This window comes from Balaenoptera acutorostrata, chromosome 2 (assembly GCF_949987535.1).
Source record: "Balaenoptera acutorostrata chromosome 2, mBalAcu1.1, whole genome shotgun sequence".
Classification (NCBI taxonomy): Eukaryota; Metazoa; Chordata; class Mammalia; order Artiodactyla; family Balaenopteridae; genus Balaenoptera; species Balaenoptera acutorostrata.
The window spans coordinates 157467540-157493770 of record NC_080065.1 but is presented as its reverse complement, the minus strand read 5'-3'; the positions used below and the strand labels follow the sequence as shown (position 1 = coordinate 157493770).

Sequence of the window (26231 nt, the reverse complement as noted above, 5' to 3'; positions counted from 1 at the left end):
GGATTGAACATTATTATTCTAAAAAAATTTAACAAGGCTGATTTGTGTGATCCAGTAGAATACTCTAAATTCACAGGCCTCTTCACAAATGGCAGCTCTCCTCTCTGAGCAGTTTGAGTGTATGTTGAGTCAGCTAAGGCATGGCCTACTAAAATAAGATCTAATAATACTGGATATGCTTGGCCAAGAAAAGAGGACTTGAGAGACATTTTCCAACTTCTTATTGAATTGCCTGGGTGCTCTGACTAGAATTCAAAATTGAGATTATTCAGTTTAGATGAGGTTATTCAGAAACACAGAAAGTATAGAATCACCCGTCCATTTTGTACATTTTTACTGCCTGCCTGCTGTGTGCCATGCCCTGTGCTATGACCCGGTAGTACAAAGAACCAGCTGCCAGCCTTTGCAGATAGATGGCATATGAAAACCGTTGACCCTAGTAAAGGAGGGTTCTTTCTACCCCATTCTCCCTTTAGAAAACCAGGAGTCGCTTACTGAAGTCCTTGTAAAATCTCTTATATTACAGCATGCTTCCATCTTTTTTACTTCGGAGTAAAAGGCAAATGTTAAATCCTTCATCTATAAGACAACAGGAAATGAAAAATTAAGGACTAGAGTAATGGTAACCAGAAGAAACCATCACCTAATTAATTTCAAAGTAAAAACTTTGCCAGAAGAAACATTTCCCAGAGGGATCTGGTAGAGTTCGCAGGAAAGAGACGGATGGATGAATCCCTGTCAACTAGTAGTGAATGGCTTGGGGAAGACACTGAGCCTGTAGTGTCCTCAGTCAGTACTGGTTTGAGATGTTTACTAAAGTCATCTGACAGTGGTGGTGAAAAAGGCACAAAACATTTCAGCACAATAATTTTTTCCTAGGGTTATGATCCCACAGTTCGAAGTGTTGGGTATTAGTTATTGCAAACCAGCCATTGAAAGATTTATTCTTATTGATTTTGAGACAGTCTTGAGCTCAATTGTAAGTACAGTACTAAGAACTTTTTGTTTCTCAAGCTGTGTGAAAGTAAAGCTGACTGAATGCTCCGTCATGCTCTAGTGTTTTAGTGTATATTTCTTACAAAGGAGGATGTTCTACATAATCATAATATGAGAATCAAATCAGTAAATTAACATTGGATACATTACTACCATCCAGTCCTCAGTCTCTTGAGTTTCATCAAAGGTCCAATAATGTCCTTTGTAGCAAAGGTATCCAGTTCAGAATGATAAGCCGCCTTTAGTTGTCATACTTCTTTAGTTTCTTTCAATCTGGAACATTTTCTCAGGCTTTCCTGGACTTCTGTGACCTTGGCACTTTTGAAGATTACAGATCAGTTATTTTGTAGTATGTCTGTCAATGGAGGTTTGTCTGTTTCCTTATGATTAAATTTAGTTTATACATCTTGGAAAGGAATATCACAGAAGAGACGCTGTGTTCTTTATCTTTGCATCTTATTAGGTAGTACATGATTTTGATTTCTCTTGTTACTAATGGTGGTCATCTTGATTATTTGAGGAAGGTGGTATCTAGGAGCTTTCTTCACTATAAAGTTATCCTTTTTCTCTCTGTAATTAAGTATTTTGTGGAGAGGTACTTTGAAACTGTATAAATGTCCTCTTTTCATTAGAATCTCAGTTTATTCACTTACAGACTTGTGGTTTCTTATTTTTTTCAGTGGGTTATAATCTGTTATTATGATTATGTATTTTGATGGTCAGATTGTTCAAAGCTTGGCCATTGCATGCCTTTTCAAGCTGGGTCCTGTATCCTTTTGATCTGTCCTCATAATTCTTTAAGCACTTCTTGCTTTCTGGGGCAAAAAAAATTTTCCAGGCTCATCTTGTATTTTCCCATAGTCAGCCCTGGAATTAGTCAATTCTGTAAGGAGTCTTGGTTTCTTTTTGTGAAGAACGGTATTTAGATCTGGTTGGTAAGTGTGCTTAGTGCTATTGGGATGTCATTGCTTCTATAGGCTCTCTCAGCCAACAGTGTTAGGTAATATATGTATAATTTTGTCTCTGTGAAAAAAACTCCCTCCTTTTCTATGTATTAAAAAACCACGAGTTCGCAGTGATAGTTCTAGTCCAGTCTTACAGATTTCATTCTAGTTTTCTAAGGTAGCCCTTTTCATATTTGTAACTCCCTTCTCTAACAGTGAGAAACAGTGACTCCTGTTTTCCACAGTATATTTACTCACTTGCTCAGTTCTAGAATGCATATTCAGTAGTTTTAGAATTGCTTACCTATATCACTGAAAAATAAATTTACTAACCATACTGAATATTTCTTTACAATTAACTTTTGTTTTTGGCTATATATTCTAACTGCTGAGTTCCAGAGTCACTTGGGTTAATTTTTTCCTCACCATTAAGTATGATTATGTTATTCAATTGAAATGTATTTAGGTTCGTTTGTTTCTGTTGATATTCCATCTCTCTCTCCCAATCGTTGTTGATTTTATTTTTTTGAGTATACAAAGCATGTATTGCGGTTCTAAGAGTAGAAACAATACAGAAAGGTCATCCTTTCTGTCCTGTTCCCATTCCTCTGTTCTTTCCATCCTGTTTCCATTGGGTAACCAATTTTTTTAGTTTCTGGTTTATCCTTCCTGGGTTTCTTTATGCACTAAGGAACAGGTACACACATGCATATTTTCTTATTTCTGTTTATTTCTTATGCAAAGGGTAGTATATAGGTAGATACTATTTTGCACTTTGCTTTTTTCACCTAAAAATGTACCCTGAAAATTAGTCTGTATTAGCCCATAGAGGCCTTTCTTATTCTTGCATAAGGCTGCATACTGTGTGTTGATACACCATAGTATATTCGGCTAGAATCTTACGTATGAGCATGCAGGTTGTTTTGTTTTTGTTTTTTTTAAAATTGCAAACAGGGCTCCAGTGCATATGTTTACCTTGTGCATATGTGTTTTCATAGTATTTAATTATAGTGTATCTTCAGGGAAAATTCCTAGAAATGTGTTACTGGATCAAAAGGGATGAATTGGGAAATTGGGATTGACATATATACACTAATATGTATTAAAAAGATAACTAATAAGAACCTGCTGTATAAAAAAAATAAATAAAATAAAATTCAAAAAAAGAACCCCCCAAAAAACCAAAAATGAACAAACAAAAAAAAAGGTTGATACAGGATCAAAGGTAATGCCGGATGAAAACATCAAGCTACTTACGTATTTTTGTTAGATATTGCCAAATTCTCCTCCAGAAGGGTTGTACACATTTGCCTTCCCACCAGAAGTATATGAGAGTGCCTGTTTCCTTACTCTTTCACTGACAGAATGTCTTATCATACTTGTGAATATTTGCCAGTGTTAGGTGAGAAATGTGTAGCTTTAATTTGCATCTCTTTAATTATGAGTAAGTCTGAACAATCTTTTCTTATTTAAGGGTTGTTTTTATATCTTTTAAAAAGTCTGTCCATGTCCTTTCCTCATTTCCCTATTGGGATTTTGGTAATTTTTATCCCCCTCAATTTAAAAGAAAAATTTAGGTATATAAGTCCTTTTACCTGTGACATACGTTGTAAATATTTTTTCCAGTGTTCTAATTTTATCTTTTTCCAAATGGCTTACCAGTTGTCCCAGCACTTATTAAAAAGTTCTGCAGTTTAGCAAATGCAAACTAATATAGAATGCATAAACAACAAGGTCCTACTGTATAGCACAGGGAACTATATTCAATATCCTATGATTAAACCATAATGGAAAAGAATATAAAAAAGAATGCATTACATATGTATAACTGAATCACTTTGCTGTACAGCAGAAACCAACACAACATTGAAGTTCCCCAGTGATTTGAGAAGCCACTTTTTTTTTTTTTTTAATTTTTATTTATTTATTTATGGCTGTGTTGGGTCTTCGTTTCTGTGCGAGGGCTTTCTCCAGTTGTGGCAAGCGGGGGCCACTCTTCATCGCGGTGCGCGGGCCTCTCACTATCGTGGCCTCTCTCGTTGCGGAGCACAGGCTCCAGACGCGCAGGCTCAGTAATTGTGGCTCACGGGCCCAGCCGCTCCGCGGCATGTGGGATCTTCCCAGACCAGGGCTCGAACCCCTGTCCCCTGCATTAGCAGGCAGATTCTCAACCACTGCGCCACCGGGGAAGCCCTGAGAAGCCACTTTTATCATGTACTAAATTTCCATATGTACCTGGGTCTATTTCTGAACATTTTATTCCATTAGGCCAGGATGTGGCAAACTATGGCCCTCTGGCCAAACCCAGCCCTATTTTTGTAAGTAACGTTATATTGGATCACAGCCCCACTCGTTTATTTACTTATCGTCTATGGCTGCATTTGTGCTACAACAGAAGAGTCAAGTAGTTGTGACAGAAACTGTGAGGCTTGCAAAGCTTGAAATATTCACCTCTCACCCTTTACAGAAGCTTGCTGACCCCTACATCAGGGTAATTATCTATGCATATGCCATAAAAGAACCTTGTTTTTAACTAGAGAGACTTACAGTATGTTTAAATGTCTGGTGGGGCTAATCGCACCTTGTAGCTTTTCTTTTTGCATGTTGTTTTCTGAGTATTCTTATAAGTTTTTCCACATGAATTTGAGTACCAACTTGTCTGGCTCCACAAGAAGCTTTTTATGTGATACTGGGGTGTTTTAAAATTATAAATTAGGGTGAACTGTTATCTTTATAATGTTGAGTTGTCTTATCCAAGAACTAGTTTTGAAGAAAAGAATAGAGAAACTTATCAAAGAACCAAGCCACAAAAATGCATCAGACCAACATGGTTTCACAGGGCAATTCTACCAAATCTTCAAAGCATGTGTAGGCCAGAAGCTTCATAAATTGCTTCATAGCATTGATTTTGAAAGAAAACATTTCTTCTGGGGGGAGTTATTTCTTGTTTTATATCTTTTTGATCAGAGGCTATTATTATCTGATTTTTTTTCTTTTGTAGAACTTATTTCTTTGTGATCAGATATATGATGAGTCTTCATAAATATTTCATGTGTGCTTGAAAAACAGATTAGTCTATTTATAGGGTGTAAGGTTTGATCTCTCTAATATTTGCCTTCTTGATTATGTTTATTCTTCTGAACTTTATTTTTTGGTCCTCTTGATCTGCTTTGTATTGGGAGTAGTGTGTATTAGTGTATTTTTAATCCATGTCTCTTTGCATATCTTTTAGTTTCTTCTCATGATGTGTTGTTTTCTTTGCTCTTTTATTTTTGAAATTTCTATTTAAACTTAGAAAGGTGTATATTTTTGTTCTATTGATTACCCTTTACTTACAACTTTTAAAATGCTTGTAATTCTTGGGATTTTATTTAATATTTTATTAACAAGTTTATCCTTTTTAATGGAATTCTTTAACTGCCACCTGTTCACTGTACAACAGTCAGGACTTGTTCTTTCCTCTTCTGATCCCTTCTCCTTTTAAGCTGCATTATTTCTACTTTTCAGAATGTATCACATATTCTTCAGCCCTCATCATCTTCATCTTTGTTTTATTCTTATATCCATACTGTAATTATTTTAAAATGTTTACCATTAATCTTTTTGCTAAAGTTTTCTGAGTCATCTCTTGGTTGCTCAAGGATACAGAATTCCCTGACCTGTTACCTGTTTAAAACTATTTTCCTATTGTCTTTGGTTAGAAAATCTTTATCTTACACTTTCTTTTCTACTTTTTTTGGAAAATGCTGTTCCACTGATGTGTTGCTTGGTACATTGTTTTTAAGATATTTGATGCCAGTCTAATTCATGCTCTTTCTCTTGTAAGTTTTCTTTTAATTTAAAAAAATTTTTGGACTGGAGACTGAGAAATTTTTTCTTTATCTTAAAGTCTAATAATTTTACTAGGGTATCTCTAGGAGTTTAATGCTGTGGGCCAATTTTCCCTAGTATCTGGAGACCCTGTTAATATGCAGTTCAGATTTCCTTTTATTTCTGGAAAGTTTTCTTGAATTATAGTGTTACCAACCAAACTTGGGTCCACCCACCTGCACGCAGTAAAGCCAGTCTGTTGACACCAGGTTATGGTGAAAGAAAGTGCAGCGTTTATTGCAGGGCACCAAGCAAGGAGTCCAGGACAGCTAGTACTCAAAACACCTGAACTCCCCAGTGGGTTTCAGGAAAACCCTTTTAAGGCAAGGTGAGGGAGAGGAGTCCCAGGGTATGTGGTCAGCTCATGCATAGTTCTTTGGTTGATGGTGCGGTAACAGGGCCGTGTCACAGGGGTGAACATTATCAGTTCTTAGCCTCTAGTAGGCCTGTGGGGGCTGTGTGCTCATGGTCAGCAAGTAGTTAATGTTTTCCATTTGGTGGGCGTTTTAACATCTGTAAGACAGCTCAGGAAATGATACTAGTATCTAGGTACTTCAGAGAGAAGCTAAAGCAGAGGATATTGGGGAGGGGGTCTGTCCCTGAAAGGTTTCCTCTTTTTCTTCCATTTCAGCTACTTCTCTGTCCTGTTTTGTTTCTTTCTTTATCTCACTTTCATTCTCTTAGATTATTATCCTGCTTTTCTTTAATGCCTATTATTACATTTTTCATTTGAATTTATCATTTGGGGGCATTGTAATTTACTTTCATTTCTATTATAATCTTGATTTTATTTCTTTCCTGAGTTAAATCTTGTTTCATTTCTTTCTGCTTTTGGTATGTTTTCCTTCTTGAGTTTTGACTTTCTGATTCAAGGCATTTAAAAAATAACATCAAATATTTGTTTAAGCATATTGAGTTCAGTTTGGAGTACTCTTTTCAGGCACATTCCATAAGCGCAGTATGCCATAATGCACTAAGGCATACGTAGTATATAATAAATTTACTTTTCTTATGTATAACTAGAATGATAATATCTATGTACTATCCTTAGGAAAATTAAGTGAACAATTACCAAAATCACTCTCAGTAGGGCTTAATTATCTTGTAGAACCCCAGTTAGGAAAGACTGATTTGAGGTTTTCATTTTCTTCTGCCCCTCCCTGTCCTTTCTTCTTTTATGTGTGGGGATTTCATTAGCTGAATTTTTTTGTGTGTGTACATAAAGATTTGCTTATGTCACTACATTTTGGGGGGCAGGACTGGCAGTTTGAGGTTAATTTTATGAGTCCTAGTTTAAGAACATCTTCTGTCAGTGTAACAAAACATAGTTTCTTTCTTTCTTTCTTTTTTTGGCTGCGCCACACGGCATGTGGGATCTTATTTCCCAGACCAGGGATCGAACCCGTGTCCCCTTCAATGGAAGCACGGAGTCTTAACCACTGGATCGCCAGGGAAGTCCCCAAAACATAGTTTCTTTACTAGGTGTCTTGTTTTGGGGTAGGGAGCAGGAGATTGAGGAGGAAGGGCTTTGCATCCTTTCAATGTTTCAAAAAATTCTTTAATCTTGCAGGATCTTAAAATCTCTCCCCTGCCATTTCTTTTTCCCTTAACTGTATGGTTTCCAAAAGACAACTGGCTTTTCCTTTCCTTTTTTTTTTTTTTTTTTAATTAATAAACTTAATTTTTTAGGGCAGTTTTATCCTGAAACTGAGTAGAAAGTATAGAGGGTTCCCAGTTCCCATATATCTCTCTTTTTATTTTTTTCCTTTAGAATTATTTTATTAAATCGTAAATGTACAACAGCTTCTTAACTCTACACACAGACTTAAATTTTTTTAAAGGAAAAACGTTACGTCTTATTACACCATGATCCTGGCTAGTAGCTTTTCAAAACGTTGAGAAAAATCTTAAAGAAGGTTTCACATCACCTGAAACTTACAAATTTAACATTATCAAAGAAGGAATGCTTCTACACTCTTACAAAGACCACTAGAAAGAAACAATTAAAGAGCTAAGAAACTGTCTCAAAAGCTTTTTTTTTTTTTTTTTTTTTTTTTACAGTCCTTCCTCTACAGTAAGCTAATGTTATTAAATAATCCAATCCATTCACAAAATGGTTCTCTGCATCTGCTCTGGTGTCTTCTGCCATATCACTGTGTATTTATGCATGACTGAGATAAGAGTTTCCTTAACGTTGTTACTTCAGTAACCTGAAGCTGTTCTGTTACCTCTGGGCTCTCATCCTCTCCTATTTATACAGTGAAGCCCATGGTAAATAGGAAGAAGCCCAATATTGGCTTCTCCCTCCATAACCCCCACTTCCCCCACTCCCTCCTGGACCATAGTTTCCTCCACCATATGGTCCCCCATGTTCCTGCTACCACCAAAGTTTCCACTCTTCGTAGTTAGAAGGTTGCTGGTTATAATTTCCACTTCCATAATTTCCTCCTCCATAGTTGTCATAACCACCTCCGTAGTCCCCACCCTGGTTGCCATATCCAGGTCCTCCACCACCATATCCTCCTCTTCCTCGTCCATAACCAGGGCTACCTTCAAAATTGCCACCTCCAGGCCCTCCTCCATACCCATTATAGCCATCCCCAAATCCACGACCACTTCCATATCCATCAGATCTTCCTCTGGAGTTACTTCCTGGTCCTGGTCCAAAATTTCCACCACCACCACCACCACGAGAATCTCCAAAACCAAAGTGGCCTCCTGTTCCACCTTTAGAACTTTGGACTTTCTGCATTTCTTGTCTAGACAAAGCCTTTCTTACTTCTGCATTATGACCATCGATAGTATGGTATTTCTGCAACACAGTCTTATCCACAGGATCACGGTCATCAGAAGTAACAAACCCAAAGCCTCTTTTCTTTCCAGACTGCCTATCAGTAATTATCTCAATGGTCTCAATTTTTCCATATTCCTCAAAGTAATCTCTAAGATGATGTTCCTCAGTGTCTTCTTTAATTCCACCTACAGATAGCTTCTTCACAGTGACATGAGCCCCTGGCTTTCCAGAGTCCTCTCTTGCAACAGCACGTTTTGGCTCAACTACTCTCCCATCAATTGAATGAGGTCTTGCAGCCATGGCGGCATCAACCTCAGCCATGGATGAAAACGTTACAAAACCAAATCCTCTTGATCTTTTGCTTGCAGGATCCCTCTTTACCACACGGTCTGTAAGTTTTCCCCATTGCTCGTAGTAGTTCCTCAAACCTTCTTCTGTAGTTTCAAAGCTCAAGCCACAATAAAGAGTTTACGGAATTGTTCCTTTTCTCTCTCTATCGCGGACTCAGTTGCTTCAGCCTGATTGGCCGCAGCCGAGCGTGATGAGAGAGATCTCCGCGGACGAACACGAACCGGCCTTGTCCTGGCGCTGTAGTGAGAACTGCCGCAGCTTGGGAAACAGCACCGCTAGGAGCACCTCCACTTGCGACCCGGCGCTGCTGCCACTGCCGCTTGAGCCGCTGCCGCCACTTTTCTAGAACCTTACCCCTGACTAACGCGTCTTCCCTACGTCAGGCTGTTGCGTACCCATGTATCTCTTGTCCTTACACAGGCGTGACCTCCCCAACTATTGACATCCTGCACCCGAGTGGTATATTTGTTACAATCCATGGACCTACATCATCATCGGTTTTTTTTTTTTTTTTTTTTTTAAAGGATTTTCTTATTTATTTATTTTATTTATTTATTTTTGGCTGTGTTGGGTCTTCGGTTCGTGCGAGGGCTTTCTCCAGTTGCGGCAAGCGGGGGCCACTCTTCATCGCGGTGCGGGGACCGCTCTTCATTGCGGTGCGCGGGCCTTTCTCTATCGCGGCCCCTCCCGTCGCGGGGCACAGGCTCCAGACGCGCAGGCTCAGCAATTGTGGCTCACGGGCCCAGCTGCTCCGCGGCATGTGGGATCTTCCCAGACCAGGGCTCGAACCCGTGTCCCCTGCATTAGCAGGCAGATTCTCAACCACTGCGCCACCAGGGAAGCCCCATCATCGGTTTTAACACATGTATAATAACATGAATCTACCATTATAGTGCCATACAGAATAGTTGCACTGCCCTAAAAATCCTCTGTGCCCTGCCTATTCTTCCCTCTCTCCTGCTAACCCCTGGCAACCACTATTATTTTTTACTGTCTCCATAGTTTTACCTTTTCCAGAATGTCATATAACGGGAATCATATAGTATGTAGCCATTTCACATTGGCTTTTTTCACTTACTAATACTTATCTGAGTTTCTTTCATGTCTTTTTATGGCTTGAAAGCTCCTTTCAGTTTAGTGCCAAATAATATTTCATTGTCTGTGTATATCACAGTTTATCCATTCACCTATGGAAGGACATCCTGGTTGCTTCCAAATTTTGGCTATTATCAATAAAGCCGCTGTAAACATCACTGAGCAGGTTTTTGTGTGGACATAAGTTTTCAATTTATTTGGGTAAATACCAAAAAGCGTGATTGCTGGATCGGATAAGAGTATGTTTAGTTTTGTAAGAAACTGCTGAATTTCCAAAGTAGTTGTACCATTTTCCATTCCCATTAGTAGTGAATGAGAATTCCTGTTGCTCCGTATCCTCACCAGCATTTGGTGTTGTCCATGTTTTGGATTTTGGCCATCTGATAGGTGTGTAGTGGTGTCTCATTGTTTTAATTTGATATATGATGACATATGATGTGAACATCTTTTCATATGCTTACTGCCATTTGTATATATTCTTTGCTGAGGTGTCTGTTCATGTCTTGCCCATTTAAAAATTTGTGTTGTTCATCTTATTATTAAGTTTTAAGGGGTTTTTTTTGGTATTATTTTGGCTAACAGTCCTTTATCAGATTTGTCTTTTGAAAATATTTTCTTCAAGTCTGTGGCTTCTCTCTCTCTCTCTTTTTTTTCATTCTCTTTTGATATTGTCTTTCACAGAGCAGAAGTTTTTAATTTTAATGAAGTCCAGCTTATCAATTATTTCTTTCATGGACTGTGCCTTTGGTGTTGTATCTAAAAAGTCATCACTATACCCAAGGTCACCTAGATTTTCTCCTATGTTATTCCAGTACCGTTTGTTGAAAAGATTATCTTTGCTCCATTGTATCGCCTTTGCTTCTCTGTCAAAGATCAGCTGATTATATGGGTCTGTTTCCGGGCTCTCTCTTCTGTTTTCTTGATCTGTTTGTCTGTTCTTTCAGCAGTACCACACACTATCTTGATTAGTGTTACTTTATAGTAATTCCTGAAGTTAGGAAGTGTCAGTTCTTTGACTTTCTTCTATTCCTTTAACATTGTGTTCTCTATTCTAGATCTTTTACCTCTTCATGTAAACTTGAGAATTAGCTTGTTTGAGAGTCATAAAATAACTTGCTGGAATTTTGATTGGGATTGCATTGAATATTTAGATCAAGGTGGGAAGAACTGACATCTTGACAATAATGAGTCTTACCATCTATGAACATGGAATATCTCCTTTATTTCGTTCTTTAATATCTTTCATCAGAGTTTTATAGTTTTCCTCGTATAGATCTTATACATATTTTGTTAACTTTATACCTAAATACTTCATTTTGGTGGGGTCCTAATGTAAATGGTAATGTATTCTTAATTTTAAATTCCACTTGTTCATTGCTGGTATATATGAAATGTGATTGACTTTATATTAACCTTGCATCCTGCAACCTTGCTACAATTGATTACTAGTTCCAGGAGTTTGGGGGTCATTTTTTTTTTTTTTCTACATAGATGATGATGGCATCTGTGAACAAAGACAGTTTTCTTCCTTCCTGATATGTATTCTTTTTATTTCCTTGTTGTGTCATATTGCATTAGCTAGGACTCCCACTACAATGTTGAAAAACAGTGATGAGAGGGGACATCCTTGCATTGTTCCTTAGCATGAAAACTTAAAGTTTTTTGCCATTAGGTATGATGTCAGCTATGGGTTTTTTGTAGATGTTCTTTATCAAGTTGAAGTGCTCCCTCCATTTGCCTTTCCTTTTACACTGTTTTTCCTTAAAGAGTGGTGCCTGGAAGACAATTTCTTTGCATCTCGAATCCTCTTTTGAGTCCCAAATTTGTAATCAACTCTGACCTATCAAAACTCTTTCTCAGTATTTTCATGCTTAATGGGATTTTATGTCAGTCTTCAGTCTGCTGCTTGTTTCCCTCTTTTTTTTCTTTTGCACAGTTATCCTGGACTACTCTTGCTCTTCATGAAGGCTTATGGTAGGAACATATGGGCGTCCTAGGATCTAAGTATTTCTTTTTCTACTTATTTTCTGTTCCTTCTACTTATGCTGAGGGCTTGAGTTTTGTGTAGCTTCGTTCGTTCTTTTTATTTTTTTTATCCTGTGACTTTGCCAACATCGCATATTAGTTCTACTTGTTTTGTTTTGTACACTCTTTGGATTTTCTGCCTAGATAGTCATGCCATCTGGATGCTTTCTGATATTTATGCTTTTTATTTCTTTTTCTTGATTTATTGCACTGGCTATAACTAGTGAAATTTGTATTGAATAGAAGTGTGACAATGGATATTCTACTTTTGTTTTTGAGTACAGTGGAAAGTGTTTCATTTTTGACCATTAAGTATGATATTAGCTATAGGTTTTTAAAATATATATCCTTTATCACATTGAGGAAGTTACGTGAGAGTTTTTTAATCATGAGCGCATTTTGAATTTTGTTATATGCCCTAAATGCATCTATTGAAATCATCATATAACTTTTCTTATTCTCTTAATATGGTGTATTACATTGATTTTTTTGAATGTTCAGCTAATCTTTAATTCTGGGAAAGCCCCAACTGATCATGATGTATTATCATTTTTATATAATTTTATATTTGATTTGCTAATATTCGGTTGAGGGTATTTTAATCTTTTTACCTGAAGGTAATTGGTCAATACTTCCTTTTTTGATAATGTCTTTTCTCAGGTTTTAGCATTATGATTAGCCTAATAAAATGAATTACCCTCTCTATATCTAAAAAGAGTTTGGGAAAGATTACTGTTATTTCTTCCTTAAATGTTTGATAGTATTTATCAATAAAGCCATTTAGGGCTTGAGTTTGCTTTGTGGGAAAGTTTTTGTTTTTGTGTAGCGCTTAAATTTTTTAAAAAGTTAACTTTTTTGATGTGTAGTTATATATATAATAAAATTCACCAATTTTAAGTTTCTAGTTCAGATGAATGTAGTATAATATCTACAACAATCATGTACTGGTCTTTTTTTTTTTTTTTCTTCTGATATTGATAGATTTTTTTAAAAATTTTATTTATTTTCTTATACAGGTTCTTATTAGTCATCCATTTTATACACATCAGTGTATACATGTCAGTCCCAATCTCCCAATTCATCACACCCCCACCCCCACCCCCCACCGCTTTCTCCCTTGGTGTCCATACGTTTGTTCTCTACATCTCTGTCTCAATTTCTGCTGCAAATCGGTTCATCTGTACCATTTTTCTAGATTCCACATATGTGCGTTAATATACGATATTTGTTTTTCTCTTTCTGACTTACTTCACTCTGTATGACAGTCTCTACATCCATCCACCTCTCTACAAATGACCCCATTTCGTTCCTTTTTATGGCTGAGTAATATTCCATTGTATATATGTACCACACCTTCTTTATCCATTCGTCTGTTGATGGGCATTTAGGTTGATTCCATGACGTGGCTATTGTAAATAGTGCTGCAGTGAACATCGGGATGCATGTGTCTTTTTGAATTATGGTTTTCCCTGGGTATATGCCCAGTAGTGGGATTGCTGGGTCATATGGTAATTCTATTTTTAGGTTTTTTAAGGAACCTCCATACTGTTCTCCATAGTGGCTGTATCAATTTACATTCCCACAAACAATGCAAGAGGGTTCCCTTTTCTCCAAACCCTCTCCAGCATTTGTTGTTTGTAGATTTTCTGATGATGCCCATTCTAACTGGTGTAACGTGATACCTCATTGTAGTTTTGATTTGCATTTATCTAATAATTAGTGAGGTTGAGCATCTTTTCATGTGCTTCTTGGCCATCTGTATGTCTTCTTTGGAGAAATGTCTATTTAGGTCTTCTGCCCATTTTTGGATTGGGTTGTTTGTTTTTTTAATATTGAGCTGCATGAGCTGTTTATATATTTTGGAGATTAATCCTTTGTCCGTTAATTCTTTTGCAAATATTTTCTCCCATTCTGAGGGTTGTCTTTTCATCTTGTTTATGGTTTCCTTAGCTGTGCAAAAGCTTTGAAGTTTCATTAGGTCCCATTTGTTTATTTTTGTTTTTATTTCCATTACTCTAGGAGGTGGATCAAAAAAGATCTTGCTGTGATTGATGTCAAAGAGTGTTCTTCCTATGTTTTCCTCTAAGAGTTTTATAGTATCTTGTCTTACATTTAGGTCTCTAATCCATTTTGAGTTTATTTTTGTGTATGGTGTTAGGGAGTGTTCTAATTTCATTCTTTAACATGTAGCTGTCCAGTTTTCCCAGCACCACTTATTGAAGAGACTGTATTTTCTCCATTGTATATCCTTGCCTCCTTTGTCATAGATTAGTTGACCATAGGTGCGTGGGTTTATCGCTGGGCTTTCTATCCTGTTCCATTGATCTATATTTCTGTTTTTGTGCCAGTACCATATTGTCTTGATTACTGTAGCTTTGTAGTATAGTCTGAAGTCAGGGAGTCTGATTCCTCCAGCTCCGTTTTTTTCCCTCAAGACCACTTTGGCTATTCGGGGTCTTTTGTGTCTCCATACAAATTTTAAGACTTTTTGTTCTAGTTCTGTAAAAAATGCCATTGGTAATTTGATAGGGATTGCATTGAATGCATAGATTGCTTTGGGTAGTACAGTCATTTTCACAATATTGATTCTTCCAATCCAGGAACGTGGTATATCTCTCCATCTGTTTGTATCATCTTTAATTTCTTTCATCAGTGTCTTATAGTTTTCTGCATACAGGTCTTTTGTCTCGCTAGGTAGGTTTATTCCTAGGTATTTTATTCTTTCTGTTGCAGTGGTGAATGGGAATGTTTCCTTAATTTCTCTTTCAGATTTTTCATCATTAGTATATAGGAATGCAAGAGATTTCTGTGCATTAATTTTGTATCCTGCAACTTTACCAAATTCATTGATGAGCTCTAGTAGTCTTCTGGTGGCATCTTCAGGATTCTCTGTGTATAGTATCATGTCATCCGCAAACAGTGACAGTTTTACTTTTTCTTTTCCAATTTGTATTCCTTTTATTTCTTTTTCTTCTCTGATTGCCGTGGCTAGGACTTCCAAAACTATGTTGAATAATAGTGGTGATAGTGGACATCCTTGTCTTGTTCCTGATCTTAGAGGAAATGCTTTCAGTTTTTCACCATTGAGAATGATGTTTGCTGTGGGTTTGTCGTATATGGCCTTTATTATGTTGAGGTAGGTTCCCTCTGTGCCCACTTTCTGGAGAGTTTTTATCATAAATGGGTGTTGAATTTTGTCAAAAGCTTTTTCTGCATCTATTGAGATGATCATATGGTTTTTCTTCTGCAACTTGTTAATATAGTGTATCACATTGATTGATTTGTGTATATTGAAGAATCCTTGCGTCCCTGGGATAAATCTCACTTGATCATGGTGTATGATTCCTTTAATGTGTTGTTGGATTCTGTTTGCTAGTATTTTGTGGAGGATTTTTGCATCAATATTCATCAGTGATATTGGTCTGTAATCTTTTTTTGTAGTATCTTTGTCTGGTTTTGGTAGCAGGGTGATGGTGGCCTCATAGAATGAGTTTGGGAGTGTTCCTTCCTCTGCATTTTTTGGGAAGAGTTTGAGAAGGATGGGTGTTAGCTCTTCTCTAAATGTTTGATAGAATTCACCTGTGAAGCTATCTGGTCCTGGACTTCTGTTTGTTGGAAGATTTTTAATCACAGTTTCAATTTCATTACTTATGATTGGTCTGTTCATATTTTCTATTTCTTCCTGGTTCAGTCTTGGAAGGTTATACCTTTCTAAGAATTTGTCCATTTCTTCCAGGTTGTCCATTTTATTGGCATAGAGTTGCTTGTAGTAGTCTCTTAGGATGCTTTGTATTTCTGCGGTGTCCGTTGTAACTTCTCCTTTTTCATTTCTAATTTTATTGATTTGAGTCCTCTCCCTCTTTTTCTTGATGAGTCTGGCTAATGGCTTATCAATTTTGTTTATCTTCTCAAAGAACCAGCTTTTAGTTTTATTGATCTTTGTCATTGTTTTCTTTGTTTCTGTTTCATTTATTTCTGCTCTGCTCTTTATGATTTCTTTCCTTCTGCTAACTTTGGGTTTGGTTTGTTCTTCTTTCTCTAGTTCCTTTAGGTGTAAGGTTAGATTGTTTATTTGAGATTTTTCTTGTTTCTTGAGGTAGGCTTGTATAGCTATAAACTTCCCTCTTAGAACCGCTTTTGCTGCATCCCATAGGTTTTGGGTCGTCGTGTTTTCATTGTCATTTGTCTCTAGGTATTTTTTGATTTCCTCTTTGATTTCTTCAGTGTTCTCTTGATTATTTAGTAACGTATTGTTTAGCCTCCATGTGTTTGTGTTTTTTACGGTTTTTTCCCCTGTAGTTCATTTCTAATCTCATAGCGTTGTGGTCAGAAAAGATGCTTGATATGATTTCAATTTTCTTAAATTTACTGAGGCTTGATTTGTGACCCAAGGTGTGATCTATCCTGGAGAATGTTCCGTGCGCACTTGAGAAGAATGTGTAATCTGCTGTTTTTGAATGGAATGTCCTATAAATATCAATTAAATCTTGTCTGGTCTATTGTGTCATTTAAAGCTTCTGTTTCCTTATTTATTTTCATTTTGGATGATCTTTCCTTTGGTGTAAGTGAGGTGTTAAAGTCCCCCAGTATTATTGTGTTACTGTCGATTTCTTCTTTTATAGCTGTTAGCAGTTGCCTTATGTATTGAGATGCTCCTATGTTGGGTGCATATATATTTATAATTGTTATATCTTCTTCTTGGATTGATCCCTTGATCATTATGTAGTGTCCTTCCTTGTCTCTTGTAACATTCTTTATTTTAAAGTCTATTTTATCTGATATGAGTATAGCTACTCCAGCTTTCTTTTGATTTCCATTTGCATGGAATATCTTTTTCCATCCCCTCACTTTCAGTCTGTATGTGTCCCTAGGTCTGAAGTGGATCTCTTGTAGACAGCATATATATGGGTCTTGTTTTTGTATCCATTCAGCAAGCCTGTGTCTTTTGGTTGGAGCATTTAATCCATTGCCGTTTAAGGTAATTATCGATATGTATGTTCCTATGACCATTTTCTTAATTGTTTTGGGTTTGTTTTTGTAGGTCCTTTTCTTCTCTTGTGTTTCCCACTTAGAGAAGTTCCTTAGCATTTGTTGTAGAGCTGGTTTGGTGGTGCTGAATTCTCCTAGCGTTTGCTTGTCTGTAAAGCTTTTGATTTCTCCATCGAATCAGAATGAGATTATTGATGGGTAGAGTAATCTTGGTTGTATGTTCTTCCCTTTCATCACTTTAAGTATCTCATGCCACTCCCTTCTGGCTTGTAGAGTTTCTGCTGAGAAATCAGCTGTTAACCTTATGGGAGTTCCCTTGTATGTTATTTGTCGTTTTTCCCTTGCTGCTTTCAATAATTTTTCTTTGTCTTTAATTTTTGCCAATTTGATTACTATGTGTCTCAGCGTGTTTCTCCTTGGGTTTATCCTGTGTGGGACTCTCTGCGCTTCCTGGACTTGGGTGGCTATTTCCTTTTCCATGTTAGGGAAGTTTTCGACTATAATCTCTTCAAATATTTTCTCTGGTCCTTTCTCTCTCTCTTCTCCTTCTGGGACCCCTATAATGGGAATGTTGTTGCGTTTAATGTTGTCCCAGAGGTCTCTTAGGCTGTCTTCATTTCTTTTCATTCTTTTTTCTTTAGTCTGTTCCGCAGCAGTGAATTCCACCATTCTGTCTTCCAGGTCACTTATCCGTTCTTCTGCTTCAGTTATTCTGCTATTGATTCCTTCTAGTGTAGTTTTCATTTCAGTTATTGTATTGGTCATCTCTGTTTGTTTGTTCTTTAATTCTTCTAGGTCTTTGTTAATCATTTCTTGCATCTTCTCAATCTTTGCCTCCATTCTTATTCCGAGGTCCTGGATCATCTTCACTATCATTATTCTGAATTCTTTTTCTGGAAGGTTGCCTATCTCCACTTCATTTAGTTGTTTTTCTGGGGTTTTTTCTTGTTCCTTCATCTGGTATATAGCCCTCTGCCTTTTCATCTTGTCTATCTTTCTGTAAATGTGATTTTTGTTCCACAGGCTGCAGGATTGTAGTTTTTCTTGCTTCTGCTGTCTGTCCTCCGGTGGTTGAGGCTCTCTAAGAGGCTTGATGGGAGGCTCTGGTGGTGGGTAGAGCTGACTGTTGCTGTGGAGGTCAGAGCTCCATAAAACTTTAATCCACTTGACTGTTGATGGGTGGGGCTGGGTTCCCTCCCTGTTGGTTGTTTTGCCTGAGGAAACCTAACACTGGAGCCTACCTGGGCTCTTTGATGGGGCTCATGGCAGACTCTGGGAGGGCTCACGCCAAGGAGTACTTCCCAGAACCTCCGCTGCCGGTGTCCTTGTCCCCACGGTGAAACAGAGCCACTCCCTGCTTCTGCAGGAGACCCTCCAACACTAGCAGGTAGGTCTGGTTCAGTCTCCCCCAGGGTCACTGCTCCTTTCCCCGGGTCCCGATGCGCACACTATTCCGTGTGCGCCCTCCAAGCGTGGGGTCTCTGTTTCCCCCAGTCCTGTCGAAGTCCTGCAATCAATTCCCACTAGGCTTCAAAGTCTGATTCTCTATGAATTCCTCCTCCCGTTGCCGGACCCCCAGGTTGGGAAGCCTGACATGGGGCTCAGAACCTTCACTCCAGTGGGTGGACTTCTGTGGTATAAGTGTTCGCCAGTCTGTGAGTCACCCACCCAGCAGTTATGGGATTTGATTTTACTCTGATTGTGCCCCTCCTACCGTCTCACTGTGGCTTCTCCTCTGTCCTTGGACGTGGGGGTATCCTCCTTGGTGAAGTCCAGTGTCTTCCTGTCGATGATTGTCCAGCAGCCAGTTGTGATTCTGGTGCTCTCGCAAGAGGGAGTGAGAGCACGTCCTTCTACTCCGCCATCTTGGTTAATCTCCTCCCTTGTATTTTTTTTTTGTCATTTATCCCTTGCTGCTTTCAATAATTTTTGTTTGTCTTTAATTTTTGCCAGTTTGATTACTGTGTGTCTCAGCGTGTTTCTCCTTGGGTTTATTCTGTATGGGACCCTGCACTTCCTGGACTTGGGTGGCTCTTTCCTTTCCCATGTTAGGGAAGTTTTCAACTATAATCTCTTCAAATATTTTCTTGGGTCCTTTCTTTCTCTCTTCTCCTTCTGGTACCCTATAATACAAATGTTGTTGCGTTTAATGTTGTCCCAGAGGTCTCTTAGGCTGTCTTCATTTCTTTTCATTCTTTTTTCTTTAGTCTGTTCCGCAGCAGTGAATTCCACCGTTCTGTCTTCCAGGTCACTTATCCGTTCTTCTGCCTCAGTTATTCTGCTATTGATTCCTTCTAGTGTATTTCTCATTTCAGTTATTGTATTGTTCATCTCTGTTTGTGTGTTCTTTAATTCTTCTAGATCTTTGTTAAACACTTCTTGCATCTTCTCAATCTTTGCCTCCATTCTTTTTCCGAGGTCCTGGATCATCTTCACTATCATTATTCTGAATTCTTTTTCTGGAAGGTTGCCTATCCCCACTTCATTTAGTTGTTCTTCTAGGGTTTTATCTTGTTCCTTCATCTAGTACATATCCCTCTGCCTTTTCATCTCTTCTGTCTTTTTGTGAATGTGGTTTTTGCTCCACAGGCTGCAGGATTGTAGTTCTTCTTGCTTCTGCTGTCTGCCCTCTGGTGGATGACGCTATCTAAGAGGCTTGTGCAAGTTTCCTGATGGAAGGGACTGGTCACTGGCAGATGTTTGTTATCAAGGTAATCTGACCTCAAAATATAGTTGGGGATGTTCCCTTTTCATGTGCTTTTTGGAAGAGTTTATATAAAATTGATACTGTTTCTTCCTTAAATACTAAATAAAATTCACCACTGAAACCAGTTTCTTTTATAGCTATAGGGCTATTGAGGTTTTCCATTTCTTCTTGTGTGAGTATTTGTGTATCTTTTAAGGACTTTGTCCCTCTTATCTGAGTTGTGGAATGTATTAGTACAAATTTGTAATATTTCCTTGTTTTCCTTTAATGTTTATAGGATCTGTATTCATGTTCCCACTTTTATTTCTGAGATTGGAAATGATTCTTATATAATTTTCTCCTTGTCAGTCTAGCTAGAAGTTTGTCAATTTTGTTGATTGTTTCAAAGACATGACTTTTGGTTTCACTAATTTTTTTCCTTATTGTTTTTCTGTTTTGTAGTGTACTAATTTTGAATTTCATCTTTATTATTTCCTTCCTGCTGCTTATTTTGGGTTTAATTCACTAATTTTCTAGTTTTTTTGTGGGGGAAGCTTAGATTATTGCTTTGAAGACCATTTTTTTCTTTTCTAATACATGCATTTAATGCTGTCAGTCTCTCTAAGCACCACTTTAGTTATATCCCACAGTGTTTGATATGTTGAGTTTTCATTTTCATTTACTTCACAGTATTTTCTAATTTTCCTTGTGATTTCTTTTTTGACCCATGTGTTGTTTAGTAATGCATTGTTTAATTTCCAAACATTTAGGGATTTTCTGTTAGATTAATTTTGGATTAATTCTTTGTCATCTCAGTACATATTTTGCATGATTTCAGTTGTTTTAAATTTATTGAAACCTGTTTTATGGCCTAGAATAGCATTTATCTTGTTGCATGTTTGGTCTGTACTTGGAAAGAATGTGTTCCCTTGTTGGGCAGAGTGTTCTATAAATGTCAGGTTAAGTTAGCTGATGGTGTTATTCATGCCCTGCATATCTTTACTCTTTTCTGTCTACTTGTTGTATGCATAACTAAGAGAGGAGTGTTGAAGTGTCCAAATATAAATTTGGATTTGTCTTTTTCTCCTTTGAGTATGTTATTGTTTTCTCCTCAACATGTATTTTAAAACTGTTAGCCAAGGACATATACATTTAGGATTGTTATATTGTTTTAATAAATTGATCCCTTTAACATTATGAAAATATGTCACTTCATCCCTGGTTACATTCCTTCTTCTAAAATCTATTTTGTTCAATAATAACATAGCCACTCTAGATGTCCTTTGATTAGTCATTGGATGTTATTTATCTTTTTCTGTCCTTTTAGGTTTAGCCAGTGTTTCTTTATGTTTAAAGTGGGTTTCTTGTAGATAGCATATAGTTATCTCCAATTCCACAATCTCTGTCTTTTATTTGGGTATTTTGACCACTTACATTTAACTAATTATTAAGATGTTTGGTGTTAAATCTACCCCCTTGTTATTGTTTTCTATTTGTCCCACCTGCTCTTTATTCCCTTTTTACACTTTTTTTCTGCCTTCTTTTGGATTAATTTAGTTTTTGAGTGATTCCATTTTCATCTTTACCATTGGCTTATTAGTTAAACCTCTTTTGCTTAATTTTTTTTCTCATGGTTGTTGTAGGGTTTACAGTTCATGCCTTTAACTTGTCACAGCCTGTCTTGAAATGATAAGATACCGCTTCACGTATGTGGAAGAAAGAACTTACATCTCTATATTCAATACTTCCCCTTCCTTCCTCCCCTCCTTGGTGCTATTGTTGTCTTACATTTTATTTCTACAAAGGCTATAAACTCCATTATATGTTGTTATTATTTTTGCTTTAACTACTGAGTCATATGTATGTGTATAAATGCATAACTTCAGAAGCTGTTTATTTACTTATTTTTAGTGTTGTAGGTCAGTTATACTTAAAAACCAACAAACAGACTTACAGAAAACATGATCAGATTTGTGGTTACCAGAGGCAAGGGTATGGAGAGGGAGAATGTGGTCAAAAGGTACAAACTGCCAGTGGTCAAAAGGTACAGACTGCCAGTTATAAGATAAATAAGTACTAGGAATGTAATTATAACATGATTAATATAATTAACACTGCTGTATGTTATATATGAAAGTGGTTAAGAGAGTAAATCCTGAGAGTTCTCATCACAAGGAAAAAATATTTTTTCTGTTTCCTTTATTTTGTATGAGATGATGGATTTTCACTAAACTTATTGTGGTAATCATTTCATGATGTATATAAGTCAAATCATTATGCTGTACACTTAAACTTACACATTGCTATATGTCAGTTATATCTCAATAAAACTGAAAGAAAATATTGGTAAAGTCATTTTCAGTCAACACTTAAAAAGGTTTTTTAAAAACTGTGGTAAAATACAGCATACATTTTACCATTTTTGACTGTTTTTAAGTATATAGTTCAGTAATGTTATACAATGTTATGCATTGCAACCAATCTTGAGAACTTTTTCCTATTCATTAAATAACCACTTCTCATTTCCCCTGGCAAAGCAGGCACAACCATTCTACTTTCTGTTTCTATGAATCTGACTGCTCTAGATACTGCACATAAGTGGAATTGTACAGTATTTGTCTTTTTATAACTGACTTATTTCACTTAGCATAATGTCCTTAAGATTCATCCACGTTATAGCATGTATAAGAATTTCCTTTCTTCTTAAGGCTGAATAATATTCTACTGCATGTTTATACAGTATTTTGTTTAGCATTTCATTCTTCAATGGACATTTGGGTTGTTTCCACGTTTTGGCTATTGTGAATAATGCTGCTATATGAACATAAGTGTATAAATATTTCTTTGAGACCCTTCTTTTAATTCTTTTGGATATAGACCCAGAAGTGGTCTTGCTGGATCATGTGGTAATTCTATTTTTAATTTTTTGAGGAACCACCTTTCAGTTTTCCATAGCAGCTATACCATTTTACATTCCTATCAGCAATGTACAAGGGTTCCAGTTTCTCCACATCCTTGTCAGCACTTGTTATTTTCTGATTTTTTGATAGTAGTCATTCTGATAGGTGTGAGGTGATATCTCATAGTGGTTTTGATTGGCATTTCCTTAATCATTAGTGATGTTGAGTATCTTTTCATAAGCTTTTTGGCCATTAGTATATCTTCTTGGAGAAGTGTCTATTCAAGGCTTTTGCCCATTTTGAATCAGTTTGTTTGTTTTTGCTGTTTAGTTGTAGGAGTTCTTTATATATTCTGGATCTTAATCCCTTATCAGATATATGACTTGCAAATATTTTTTCCCATTTCATAGGTTGCCTTTTCACTCTTTTGATTATACTCTTTGATGCACAGCAGTTTTAAATTTTGATATAGTCTGATTTATATATTTTTATGTTTGTTGCCTGTGCTTTTGGTATCACGTGCAGGAAATCATTGCCAAATCCAATGTCATGAAGCTTTTCCTTTATCTTTTCTTCTAAGAGGTTTGTAGTTTTAGCTCTTACATTTGGATCTTTGACCCATTTTGAGTTAATTTTTATATATGTTACCAGGTAAGGGCCCAACTTTATTCTTTGGCATGTGTATATCCAGTTTTTCCAATAGTGTTTGTTGAGAAGACTGTTCTTTCCCCATAGAATGATCTTGGTACCTTTGTCAAAAATCATTTGACCTTGTATGTGAGGATTTATTTCTGGGCTCTCTACTGCAATTGGTCTGTATGTCTGTCTTTATGCCAGTACCATGCTGTTTCGAGTACTATAGCTTTGTAATAAGTTTTGAAATCAGAAAATGTGAGGCCGCCAATGTTGTTTTTCAAGATTACTTTGGCTATTCGGGGTCCCTTGAGATTCTGTATGAATTTTAGAATGGGCTTTCCTATATCTGCAAAACATTCTGTTGGAATTTTGATAGGGATTGCATTGAATCTGTAGATTGCTTTGGGTAGTATTGACATCTTAACAATATTAAGTCTTGAAATTCATGGCTAAAAGATGCCTTTCCATTTATTTGTGGTTTGTTTAATATCATTGAGCAGCATTTTGAACTTCTCAGGTAGTCAATCATATTTTAAAGAAATTTAAAAAGAAAAAATTATTTTATAAATATTGTCATTTTTACCATTTTTCTCTTCATTTATCTCTGCATCCCTTCATTAGAATCAAGTTTTCTTCTGGTTTCATTTTTCTTCTGTCTGAAAATCTTTAACGTTTCTTGTGGTGAATGAACTAGGTGAATGCAGAGTCCTGGAAGCCAAGTGATTGAGGTATATCACGAAGGAGGGAATGCTCAATCTTGTTGATAGGTCCAGAAATGTGAGCAATGAGAATTGACCATTAGATTTAATAACTTGTAATATGAAGTCTATTCTGATGAAAAGAAATGATTAAACAAAGGAAATTAAATTCTGTTCAGACATCCATTTATTAAATACACATTCTCATGGATTCACCAATCCTGGGAATTTGATCGAAAGAGGCAGTTATTCAAAGTAGGCATAAAGGTTAATTGTAGTGTTGCATGTGACAGTAGAAAGTTTAGATGTTCATTACTTACCTGTATTGAGTAAATAAATTATAAGATGATGTAAACTGTTGGCATTAAAAATGAAAATAAAGGTCTACAGTGATATGGAAAGATATCTGACACATGTGAAAAGCAGTTCTACTGGAAAGCCTGCTTCAAACAGTTTTCTTTTATATATCTATAGTTTTCAACCTGTGTTCCAAAATGCAAATGGTTGTTTCTGGATGACAGCACTTTGGTTGAATTTTCATTTTTTAACTTAATTTGGATATTTTCTTTTGTGAAGTGCTCGTATAAGTGTTTCACCTTTTTTTAGCGGGGGGGGGGGGCGGGTGTATGTGCTTGCTTTCCTTATTGATTTGAAGTGAGGGTTTGTTTGTTTTTTAATGTTCTGGATATATAATCAATCTCTCACTTTGTGGGTTGCCTTTTTTCTTTTAAATTTAATTCCTTAAAAAAATTGAGATATATTTTGCATATCATAAAATTCATCCATTTCAAGTATGCAGTTCAGTGTTGTACCATCACCATAAATCAGTTTTAGAACATTTTAATCTTCTTTTCAGTCTCTTAATGGTGCTTTCAGTGAAGAGAAATTCCTCATTATAATCCAATTTATCAGATTTTTCTTTCTGGTTAGCAGTTGCTTTGTCCTGTTTACGAAAGCTTTAGCTATTCCAAGGTCATGAAGATGTTCTGTGGTTTCTTCTAAAAGCTTACCTTTTACATTTAGATCTGCAGTCTATCTAGAATAGATTTTTTTCCCCCTTGGTGAGAGAATGGGGCTCAAAATATAAGGATATCTGGTTGATACGGTCTTTTATTGAAAAGAGCATTTTTTCTCCACTGCACTGAAGTGTTGCCTTAGTGTTTAGTCAAGTGAACTCATATGTGTGAATCTGAGTTTGGATGCTATTTTGTTCTGTTGATCAATTTGTCTACTTTTATTCCTATATAACACTCTCTTTGTTACAATAGCTACATTTTAGATCTTGATATTTCGTAGTGTAAATTCTCTTACTTTGTTCTTCCAGATTGCCTTCATTCTGTATATTTCCATATGAATTTTAAAATCAGCTCATTTTGCTGGGGGGTGGGGTGGGGTGGGGTGGGGTGGGGTGGGTGGGGTGGTGGTAAAGCCTGCTGGAGTTTTGATTGGTATTGTGTTAAATTCATCATCTCTTACTTTTAAGTTTTTGGTGGTTTTGGTTTTCTTTCCCCAGTTTTCATTAAATGATATAATCTCTAAAGTGTACTCAATAAGTGGTAGCTACTTTTATTATAAATATTCAATATAATTCATTGCTTTACAATTTCTTGGGTAGATTTCATGTTTGAAATCTTTGCTGAGTCTGTTAAGTTACCCTTGAACACAGTAATATGAGAAATGATTGTGATGTGGGATGATATTTCTCTAGCTTTGCCTGACATCACTGATAGATGCTTTCATGTTTCTTTTAAAATGATTTATAGTAGAAGCAAAAGAGTAAAAATGTTTTTCTGGTGTATTATTTTAACCCCTCTGAGCAATGTTATGTTGTAGGTACTTTGCACATGTTATTTCTATTCCTGCAACATAGGCAATATTATCCCTGTCCTATAAAAGAGGAAACCGAATCTGAGAGAGAAGTCAAGTGACTTACCGGAAGTCACAGTTTGTAATTGGCAGAGCCTGGGATTTGCACTGGGGACTCCTGGCTCTGAAGGCCTGCTCTTTACACTTCAGCAGACTGACGCCTTCCGCCATTCTTCACAACTCAGGATCTGTTGGCCATTCTTCTGTCACCGCTTCTAAAGCACCTTCTTTTTGTGGCTTCCTTTAGTGCATATGAAACATTTTACAAGTTTTACTTTAAAGTTCTCTACAAAGTGTTAAGCCCTAGGAAGCATTTAAGTGCACATGCTGCCACTCCTTGTCTGCTTTCTTAGGGAGACCCAGCAGACTTGTGTCTGTGCT

General features: G+C 36.7%; 1 protein-coding gene and 1 pseudogene across 8 annotated transcripts in view; one reads left to right on the top strand and one right to left on the bottom strand.

The window, feature by feature from the left end:
- FBXW11 (F-box and WD repeat domain containing 11) overlaps positions 1 to 26231 on the top strand; it is a 131412-nt gene that overhangs the window by 49620 nt on the left and 55561 nt on the right. The window lies entirely within an intron of this gene.
- Positions 7897 to 26021, bottom strand: LOC103015357 (heterogeneous nuclear ribonucleoproteins A2/B1-like; annotated as a pseudogene).